We start from the raw sequence: 11,233 nt of genomic DNA, 5'->3' as shown, positions 1-11,233 counted from the left end.
TATTGTGATTTATTCTTCTGGCGTTGACTTCTGAGGCCCTAACTATTCGATCTGGTGGAACAACGCCCTAGAGTGAAGACTAGATTGCCCGGAACATGGAAATGACCATTACTTTCACACTGTTTGCAAATATACATTATATACGATGGAAAAGCTGTTGTATTTATATTGTGTTTTATGCTTCTGGCGTTGACTTCCTAGGCCCTAGCTATTTAATCTGGTAGAGCACCGCCCTAGAGTGAAGCATAGGTTGCCCGGAACGTAGAACATACCATTACCTTCACACTGGTTGCAATTATTCGTTCTATACGATGGAAAAGCTGTGGCACCTTTATTGTATTTTATTCATCTGGGGTTGACTTCTAAGGCCGTAGGTATCAGGTGTGGTGGAGCGACGCCCTAGAGTGACACCTAGGTTGCCCGGAACGTACAAATGGCCATAACTTTTACAATGTTTGCAATTATTCATTTTATACGATGGAATAACTTTTGTACTCATATTGTATTTTATTCTTCTGGCGTTGACTTCTTAGGCCCTAACTATTCGATCTGGTGGAACAACGCCCTAGAGTGAAGGCTAGGTTGCCCGGAACATGGAAATGACCATTACTTTCACACTGTTTGCAAATATACATTATATACGATGGAAAAGCTGTTGCATTTATATTGTGTTTTATGCATCTGGCGTTGACTTCTTAGGCCCTAACTATTTAATCTGGTAGAGCACCGCCCTAGAGTGAAGCATAGGTTGCCCGGAACGTAGAACATACCATTCCCTTCACACTGGTTGTAATTATTCCTGTTATACGATGGAAAAACTGTTGCATCTTTATTGTGTTTTATGCTTCTGGCGTTGACTTCTAAGGCCCTAACCATTCCATCTGGTGGGACAACGCCCTAGGGTGAAGCCTAGGTTGCCCGGAACGTAGAAATGACAATAACTTTCACACTGGTTGCTATTATTCGTTTTATACAATGGAAAAACTGTTATATTTATATTGTATTTTATGCTTCTGGCGTTGACTTCTGAGGCCGTTGCTATTCGATGTGGTGGAAGAACTCCATAGAGTGAAGCCTAGGTAGCCCGGAACGTAGAAATGTCCATATCTTTCGCACTGTTTGCAATTATTCATTTTATACGATGGCAAAGCTGTTGTATTTATATTGTATTTTATGCTTCTGGCGTTGACTTCATAGGCCCTAACTATTCGATCTGGTGGATCAACGCCCTAGGGTGAAGCCTAGGTTGGCCGGAATGTAGAAATGTCCATAACTTTCACACTCGTTGCAATTATTCGTTTTATACGATTGAAAAGCTGTTGTATTTATATTGTATTTTATGCTTCTGGCGTTGTCTTCTTAGGCCCAAACTATTCCCTCTGGTGGATCAACGCCCTAGAGTGAAGCCTGGGTTGCCTGGAACGTAGAAATGACCATCACTTTCACACGGGTTGCAATTATTCCTGTTATAGGATGGAAAGACTGTTGTATTTTTATTGTATTTTATACTTCAGGCGTTGACTTCTGAGGCCGTAGCTATTCGATGTGGTGGAAGAACGCCATACAGTGAAGCCTAGGTTGCTCTGAATGTAGAAATGACCATCACATTCACACTGGTTGCAATTACTCGTTTTATACGATGGAAAAACTTGTGTATATATATTGTATTTTATGCTTCTGGCGTTCGCTTCTTAGGCCCTAACTATTCGATCTGGTGGAACAACGCCCTAGAGTGAAGACTAGGTTGCCGGAACGTAGAAATGACCATTACCTTCACGCTTGTTGCAATTACTCCTGTTATACGGTGAAAAATCTGTTGTATTTTTATTGCATTTTATGCTTCAGGCGTTGACTTCTAAGGCCGTAGTTATTCGATGTGGTGGAGCAACGCCATAGAGTGAAGCCTAGGAAGCCCGGAACGTAGAAATGACCATAACTTTCACACTGGCTGCTATTATTCGTTTTATACGATGGAAAAACTGTTATATTTATATTGTATTTTATGCTTTTGGCGTTGACATCTTAGGCCCTAACTATTCGATCTGGTGGAACGACGCCCTAGACTGAAGACTAGGTCGCCCGGAACGTAGAAATGACCATCACTTTCGCACTGGTTGCAATTATTCCTGTTATACGATGGAAAAACTCATGTATAATTAGTGTATTTCATGCTACGGGCGTTCACTTCTTAGTCCCTAACTATTCGATCTGGTGGAGCAACGCCCTAGAGTGAAGCCTAGGTTCCCCGGAACGTAGGACAGACCGTTACCTTCACACTGGTCGCAATTATTCCTGTTATACGATGGAAAAGCTGTTGCATCTTTATTGTATTTTATGCTTCGGGCGTTGACTTCTAAGGCCCTAACTGTTGAATCTGGTGGAGCAACGCCCTAGAGTGAAACCTAGGTTGCCCGGAACGCAGAAATGACCGTAACTTTCGCACTGGTTGCAAATATTCCTGTTCTACGATGGACAAACTGTTGTATTTATATCGTATTTTATGCTTCTGGCGTTGACTTCTAAGGACCTGACTATTCGATCTGGTGGAGCAACGCTCTAGAGTGAAGTCTAGGTTGCTCGGAATGTAGGAATGACCATAAATTTCACACTGGTTGCAATTATTCGTTTTATACGATGGAAAAACTGTTGCATCTTTATCGTATTTTATGCTTCTGGCGTGGACTTCTAAGTCCCTAGCTATACGATCTGGTGGAGCAACGCCCTAGAGTGAAACCTAGGTTACCCGGAACGTAGAAATGACCAGTACTTTCATTCTGTTTGCAGTTATTCCTGTTATACGATGGAAAAACTGTTGCATCTTTATTGTATTTTATGCTTCTGGCGTTGATTTCTAAGGCCCTAACTATTCGATCTGGTGGAGCAACGCCCTAGAGTGAAGCCTAGGTTGCCCGTAACATGGAAATGACCATTACTTTCACACGGGTTGCAATTATTCCTGTTATAGGGTGGAAAGACTGTTGTATTTTTATTGTATTTTATACTTCAGGCGTTGACTTCTGAGGCCATAGCTATTCGATGTGGTGGAAGAACGCCATACAGTGAAGCCTAGGTTGCCCGGAACGTAGAAATGACCATAAGTTTCATACTGGTTGCAATTATTCGTTTTATACGATGGAAAAACTGTTGTATTTATATTGTACTTTATGCTTCTGGCGTTCACTTCTTAGGCCCTAACTATTCGATCTGGTGGAACAACGCCCTATGGTGAAGCCTAGGTTGCCCGGAACGTAGAAATGACCATAACTTTTACACTGGTAGCAATTATTCGTTTTATACAATGGAAAAACGGTTCCATTTATTTTGTATTTTATGCTTCGGGCGTTGACTTGTAAGGCCCTAACTGTTGAATCTGGTGGAGCAGCGCCCTAGAGTGAAGCCTAGGTTGCCCGGAACGCAGAAATGACCGTAACTTTCGCACTGGTTGCAAATATTCCTGTTCTACGATGGACAAACTGTTGTATTTATATCGTATTTTATGCTTCTGGCGTTGACTTCTAAGGACCTAACTATTCGGTCTGGTGGAGCAACGCTCTAGAGTGAAGTCTAGGTTGCTCGGAATGTAGGAATGACCATAAATTTCACACTGGTTGCAATTATTCGTTTTATACGATGAAAAAGCTGTTGCATCTTTATCGTATTTTATGCTTCTGGCGTGGACTTCTAAGGCCCTAACTATTCGATTTGGTGGAGCAACGCCCTAGAGTGAAGCCTAGGTTGCCCGGAACGTAGTAATGACCATTACTTTTACACTGGTAGCAATTATTCGTTTTATACGATGGAAAAACTGTTGCATCTTTATTGTATTTTATGCTTCTGGCGTTGATTTTTAAGTCCCTAACTATTCGATCTGGTGGAGCAACGCCCTATAGTGAAGCCTAGGTTGCCTGGAACATGGAAATGACCATTGCTTTCACACTGGTTGCAATTATTCCTGTTATATGATGGAAGAAATGTTATATTTATATTGTATTTTATTCTTATGGCGGTGACTTCTTAGGCCCTAACTATTCGATCTGGTGGAACAACGCCCTAGAGTGAAGCCTGGGTTGCCTGGAACGTAGAAATGACCATTACTTTCAGACTGTTTGCAATTATTCGTTTTATACAATGGAAAAACTGTTGCATCTTTATTGCATTTTATGCTTCGGGCATTGAGTTCTAAGGCCCTAACTATTCAATCTGTTGGAGCAGCGCCCTATGGTGAAGCCTAGGCTGCCCGGAAAGTAGAAATGACCATAACTTTCACAATGTTTGCAATTATTCATTTTATACGATGAAAAAACTGTTGTACATATATTGTATTTTATCCTTCTGGCGTTGAATTCTAAGTCCCTAGCTATTCGTCCTATTGGACCGACGCCCTCGAGTGAAACCTAGGTTGCCCAGAACGTAGAAATGACCATAACTTTCACAATGTTAGCAATTATTCATTCTATACGATGGAAAAACTGTTGTACATATATTGTTATTTATTCTTCTGGCGTTGACTTCTTAGGCCCTAACTATTCGATCTGGTGGAACAACGCCCTAGAGTGAAGACTAGATTGCCCGGAACATGGAAATGACCATTACTTTCACACTGTTTGCAAATATACATTATATACGATGGAAAAGCTGTTGTATTTATATTGTGTTTTATGCTTCTGGCGTTGACTTCCTAGGCCCTAGCTATTTAATCTGGTAGAGCACCGCCCTAGAGTGAAGCATAGGTTGCCCGGAACGTAGAACATACCATTACCTTCACACTGGTTGCAATTATTCGTTTTATACGATGGAAAAGTTGTGGCACCTTTATTGTATTTTATTCATCTGGGGTTGACTTCTAAGGCCGTAGGTATCAGGTGTGGTGGAGCGACGCCCTAGAGTGACACCTAGGTTGCCCGGAACGTAGAAATGGCCATAACTTTTACACTGGTTGCTATCATTCGTTTTATACGATAGAAAAACTGTTATATTTATATTGTATTTTATGCTTCTGGCGTTGACTTCATAGGCCCTAACTGTTCGTTCTTGTGGAACAACGCCGTAGGTTGAAGCCTAGGTTGCCCGGAAAGTAGAAATGACCATAACTTTCACACTGGTTGCAATTATTCGTTTTATACGATGTAAAAGCTGTGGCATCTTTATTGTATTTTATTCATCTGGTGTTGACTTCTAAGGCCGTAGCTATTAGGTGTGGTGGAGCAACGCCCTAGAGTGACGCCCTGGTTGCCCGGAACGTAGAAATGAACATTACTTTCACAATGTTTGCAATTATTCATTTTATACGATGGAATAACTTTTGTACTCATATTGTATTTTATTCTTCTGGCGTTGACTTCTTAGGCCCTAACTATTCGATCTGGTGGAACAACGCCCTAGAGTGAAGGCTAGGTTGCCCGGAACATGGAAATGACCATTACTTTCACACTGTTTGCAAATATACATTATATACGATGGAAAAGCTGTTGCATTTATATTGTGTTTTATGCATCTGGCGTTGACTTCTTAGGCCCTAACTATTTAATCTGTTAGAGCACCGCCCTAGAGTGAAGCATAGGTTGCCCGGAACGTAGAACATACCATTCCCTTCACACTGGTTGTAATTATTCCTGTTATACGATGGAAAAACTGTTGCATCTTTATTGTGTTTTATGCTTCTGGCGTTGACTTCTAAGGCCCTAACCATTCCATCTGGTGGAGCAACGCCCTAGAGTGAAGCCTGGGCTGCCCGGAACGTAGAAATGACCATAACTTTCACACTGGTTGCTATTATTCGTTTTATACGATGGAAAAACTGTTATATTTATATTGTATTTTATGCTTCTGGCGTTGACTTCTTAGGCCCTAACTATTCGATCTGGTGGAACAACGACCTAGAGTGAAGCCTAGGTTGCCTGGAACGTAGAAATGACCATTACTTTCACACGGTTTACAATTATTCGTTTTATACAATGGAAAAACTGTTGCATCTTTATTGTATTTTATGCTTCTGGCATTGACTTCTAAGGCCCTAACTGCTCGATCAGGTGGAGCATCGCCCTAGAGTGAAGCCTAGGTTGCTCGGAATGTAGAAATTACCGTAACTTTCACACTGGTTGCAATTATTCCTGTTATATGATGGAAGAAATGTTATATTTATATTGTATTTTATTCTTATGGCGGTGACTTCTTAGGCCCTAACTATTCGATCTGGTGGAGCAACGCTCTAGAGTGAAGTCTAGGTTGTTCGGAATGTAGGAATGACCATAAATTTCACACTGGTTGCAATTATTCGTTTTATACGATGGAAAAACTGTTGCATCTTTATCGTATTTTATGCTTCTGGCGTGGACTTCTAAGTCCCTAACTATTCGATCTGGTGGAGCAACGCCCTAGAGTGAAGCCTAGGTTTCTCGGAATGTAGAGATGACCATGACTTTCACACTGGTTGCAATTATTCATTTTATACGATGGAAAAACTGTTGTACTTATATTGTATTTTATTCTTATGGCGTTGAATTCTAAGTCCCTAGCTATACGATCTGGTGGAGCAACGCCCTAGAGTGAAACCTAGGTTACCCGGAACGTAGAAATGACCAGTACTTTCATTCTGTTTGCAGTTATTCCTGTTATACGATGGAAAAACTGTTGCATCTTTATTGTATTTTATGCTTCTGGCGTTGATTTCTAAGGCCCTAACTATTCGATCTGGTGGAGCAACGCCCTAGAGTGAAGCCTAGGTTGCCCGTAACATGGAAATGACCATTACTTTCACACGGGTTGCAATTATTCCTGTTATAGGGTGGAAAGACTGTTGTATTTTTATTGTATTTTAAACTTCAGGCGTTGACTTCTGAGGCCATAGCTATTCGATGTGGTGGAAGAACGCCATACAGTGAAGCCTAGGTTGCCCGGAACGTAGAAATGACCATAAGTTTCATACTGGTTGCAATTATTCGTTTTATACGATGGAAAAACTGTTGTATTTATATTGTACTTTATGCTTCTGGCGTTCACTTCTTAGGCCCTAACTATTCGATCTGGTGGAACAACGCCCTATGGTGAAGCCTAGGTTGCCCGGAACGTAGAAATGACCATAACTTTTACACTGGTAGCAATTATTCGTTTTATACAATGGAAAAACGGTTCCATTTATTTTGTATTTTATGCTTCGGGCGTTGACTTCTAAGGCCCTAACTGTTGAATCTGGTGGAGCAACGCCCTAGAGTGAAGCCTAGGTTGCCCGGAACGCAGAAATGACCGTAACTTTCACACTGGTTGCAATTATTCCTGTTATATGATGGAAGAAATGTTATATTTATATTGTATTTTATTCTTATGGCGGTGACTTCTTAGGCCCTAACTATTCGATCTGGTGGAACAACGCCCTAGAGTGAACCCTAGGTTGCCTGGAACGTAGAAATGACCATTACTTTCAGACTGTTTGCAATTATTCGTTCTGTACAATGGAAAAACTGTTGCATCTTTATTGTATTTTATGCTTCTGGCGTTGATTTCTTAGGCCCTAACTATTCGATCTGGTGGAGCAACGCCCTAGAGTGAAGCCTAGGTTGACCGTAACATGGAAATGACCATTACTTTCGCACTGGTTGCAATTATTCCTGTTATATGATGGAAGAACTGTTGTACTTTTATTGCATTTTATGCTTCGGGCATTGACTTCTAAGGCCCTAACTAATCAACCTGTTGGAGCAGCGCCCTAGGGTGAAGCCTAGGTTGCCCGGAACGTAGAAATGACCATAACTTTCACACTGGTAGCAATTATTCGTTTTATACGATGGAAAAACTGTTCCATTTATTTTGTATTTTATGCTTCGGGCGTTGACTTCTAAGGTCCTAGCTATTCGATCCGGTGCAGCAACGCCCTAGAGTGAAGCCGAAGTAGCCCGGAACGTAGAAATGACTATCATATTCAAACTGGTTGCAATTATTCCTGTTACATGATGGAAGAACTGTTGTACTTTTATTGCATTTTATGCTTCGGGCATTGAGTTCTAAGGCCCTAACTATTCAATCTGTTGGAGCAGCGCCCTATGGTGAAGCCTAGGCTGCCCGGAAAGTAGAAATGACCATAACTTTCACAATGTTTGCAATTATTCATTTTATACGATGAAAAATCTGTTGTACATATATTGTATTTTATCCTTCTGGCGTTGAATTCTAATTCCCTAGCTATTCGACCTATTGGAGCGACGCCCTCGAGTGAAACCCAGGTTGCCCGGAACGTAGAAATGACCATAACTTTCACAATGTTAGCAATTATTCATTCTATACGATGGAAAAACTGTTGTACATATATTGTGATTTATTCTTCTGGCGTTGACTTCTTAGGCCCTAACTATTCGATCTGGTGGAACAACGCCCTAGAGTGAAGACTAGGTTGCCCGTAACATGGAAATGATCATTACTTTCACACGGGTTGCAATTATTCCTGTTATAGGGTGGAAAGACTGTTGTATTTTTATTGTATTTTATATTTCTGGCGTTGACTTCTGAGGCCATAGCTATTCGATGTGGTGGAAGAACGCCATACACTGAAGCCTAGGTTGCCCGGAACGTAGAAATGACCACATCTTTCACTTGGTTGCAATTATTCCTGTTATACGGTGGAAAAACTGTTGTATTTTTATTGTATTTTATGCTCCTGGCGTTGACTTCTAAGGCCCTAACTATTCAATCTGGTGGAGCAACGCCCTAGAGTGAGGCCTAGGTTGCCCGGGACGTAGAAATGACCATAACTTTCACACTGGTTGCAATTATTCGTTTTATACAATGGAAAAACGGTTGTATTTATATTGTATTTTATGCTTCTGGCGTTGAATTCTAAGTCCGTAACTATTCGATCTCCTGGAGCAACGCCCTAGAGTGATGCCTGGGTTGCCCGGAACGTAGAAATGACAATTACATTCACACTGCAAATATACATTATATCCGATGGAAAAGCTGTTGTATTTATATTGTATTTTATGCTTCTGTCGTTGACTTCTAAGGCCCTAGCTATTCGATCTGGTGGAACAACGCCCTAGAGTGAAACCTAGGTCACCCGGAACGTAGAAATGACCAGTACTTTCACAGAGTTTGCAATTATTCATTTTATACGATGGAAAAACTGTTGTACTTATATTGTAATTTACCCTTCTGGCGTTGACTTCTAAGGCCCTAACTATTCGATCTGGTGGAGCAACGCCCTAGAGTGAAGCCTAGGTTGCCTGGAACGTAGAAATGACCATAAACTTTCACACTGGTTGCTATTATTCCTGTTATACGATGGAAAAGTTGTTGTATTTATATTGTCTTTTATGCTTCTGGCGTTGACTTCTAAGGCCCTAACTATTCGATCTGGTGGTGCAACGACCTACAGTGAAGCCTAGGTTGCCCGGAACGTAGAAATGACCATTACTTTCACACTGTTTGCAATTACTCATTTTATACGATGGAAATGCTGTTGTATTTATATTGTATTTTATGCTTCTGGCGTCGACTTCTAAGGCCGTAGCTATTCGATGTGGTGGAGCAACGCCCTAGAGTGCCGCCTAGGTTGCCCGGAACGTAGAAATGACCATAACTGTCTCACTGGTTGCTATTATTCGTTTTATACGATGGAAAAACTGTTATATTTATATTGTATTTTATGCTTCTGGCGTTGTCTTCTTAGGCCCTAACTATTCGATCTGGTGGAACAACGCCCCAGACTGAAGACTAGGTCGCCCGGAACGTAGAAATGACCATCACTTTCACACTGGTTGCAATTATTCCTGTTATACGATGGAAAAACTCTTGTATATTTAGTGCATTTCATGCTACGGGCGTTCACTTCTTAGTCCCTAACTATTCGATCTGGTGGAGCAACGCCCTAGAGTGAAGACTAGGTTGCTCGGAATGTAGAAATGTCCATAAATTTCACACTGGTTGCTATTATTCGTTCTATACGATGGAAGAGTTGTTATATTTATATTGTATTTTATGCTTCTGGCGTTGAGTTCTAAGGCCGTAACTATTCGACCTGGTGGAAGCACGCCCTAGGGTGAAGGCCAGGTTTCCCTGAAGGTAGAAATGGCCATTACTTTCACACTGTTTGCAATTATTCATTTTATACGATGGAAATGCTGTTGTATTTATATTGTATTTTATGCTTCTGGCGTCGACTTCTAAGGCCGTAGCTATTCGATGTGGTGGAGCAACGCCCTAGAGTGACGCCTAGGTTGCCCGGAACGTAGTGATGACCATAACTTTCACACTGGTTGCTATTATTCGTTTTATACAATGGAAAATCTGTTCTATTAATTGTGTACTTTATGCTTCGGGCGTTGACTTCTAAGGTCCTATCTGTTCGATCTGGTTTAGCAACGCCCTGGAGTGAAGCCTAGGTAGCCCGGAACGTAGGACAGACCGTTACCTTCACACTGTTTGCAATTATTCCTGTTATACGATGGAAAAACTGTTGCATCTTTATTGTATTTTATGCTTTTAGCGTTGAATTCTAAGTCCGTAGCTATTCGATCTGGTGGAGCAACGCCCTAGAGTGAAGCCTAGGTTGCCCGGAACGTAGAAATGACCATAACTTTCACACTGGTTGCTATTATTCCTGTTATACGATGGAAAAGTTGTTGTATTTATATTGTCTTTTATGCTTCTGGCGTTGACTTCTAAGGCCCTAACTATTCGATCTGGTGGTGCAACGACCTACAGTGAAGCCTAGGTTGCCCGGAACGTAGAAATGACCATTACTTTCACACTGTTTGCAATAATTCATTTTATACGATGGAAATGCTGTTGTATTTATATTGTATTTTATGCTTCTGGCGTCGACTTCTAAGGCCGTAGCTATTCGATGTGGTGGAGCAACGCCCTAGAGTGACGCCTAGGTTGCCCGGAACGTAGAAATGACCATAACTGTCTCACTGGTTGCTATTATTCGTTTTACACGATGGAAAAGCTGTTGTATCTATATTGTATTTTATGCTTCTGGCGTTTACTTCTAAGGACCTAACTATTCGATCTGGTGGAGCAACGCCCTAGACTGAAGCCTAGGTTACACGGAATGTGGAAATGACCATAACTTTCACACTGGTTGCAATTATTCGTTTTATACGATGGAAACGCTGTTGTATTTATATTGCATTTTATGCCTCTGGCGTTGACTTCTAAGGCACTATCTATTAGATGTGGTGCAGCAGCGCCCTAGCGTGACGCCTAGGTTGCCCGGAACGTAGAATTGGCCATCACTTTC

The sequence above is a fragment of the Calliopsis andreniformis genome, unplaced genomic scaffold (assembly GCF_051401765.1).
Source record: "Calliopsis andreniformis isolate RMS-2024a unplaced genomic scaffold, iyCalAndr_principal scaffold0025, whole genome shotgun sequence".
In the NCBI taxonomy this organism is placed as follows: domain Eukaryota; kingdom Metazoa; phylum Arthropoda; class Insecta; order Hymenoptera; family Andrenidae; genus Calliopsis; species Calliopsis andreniformis.
Note: the sequence above shows the minus strand (reverse complement) of the source record.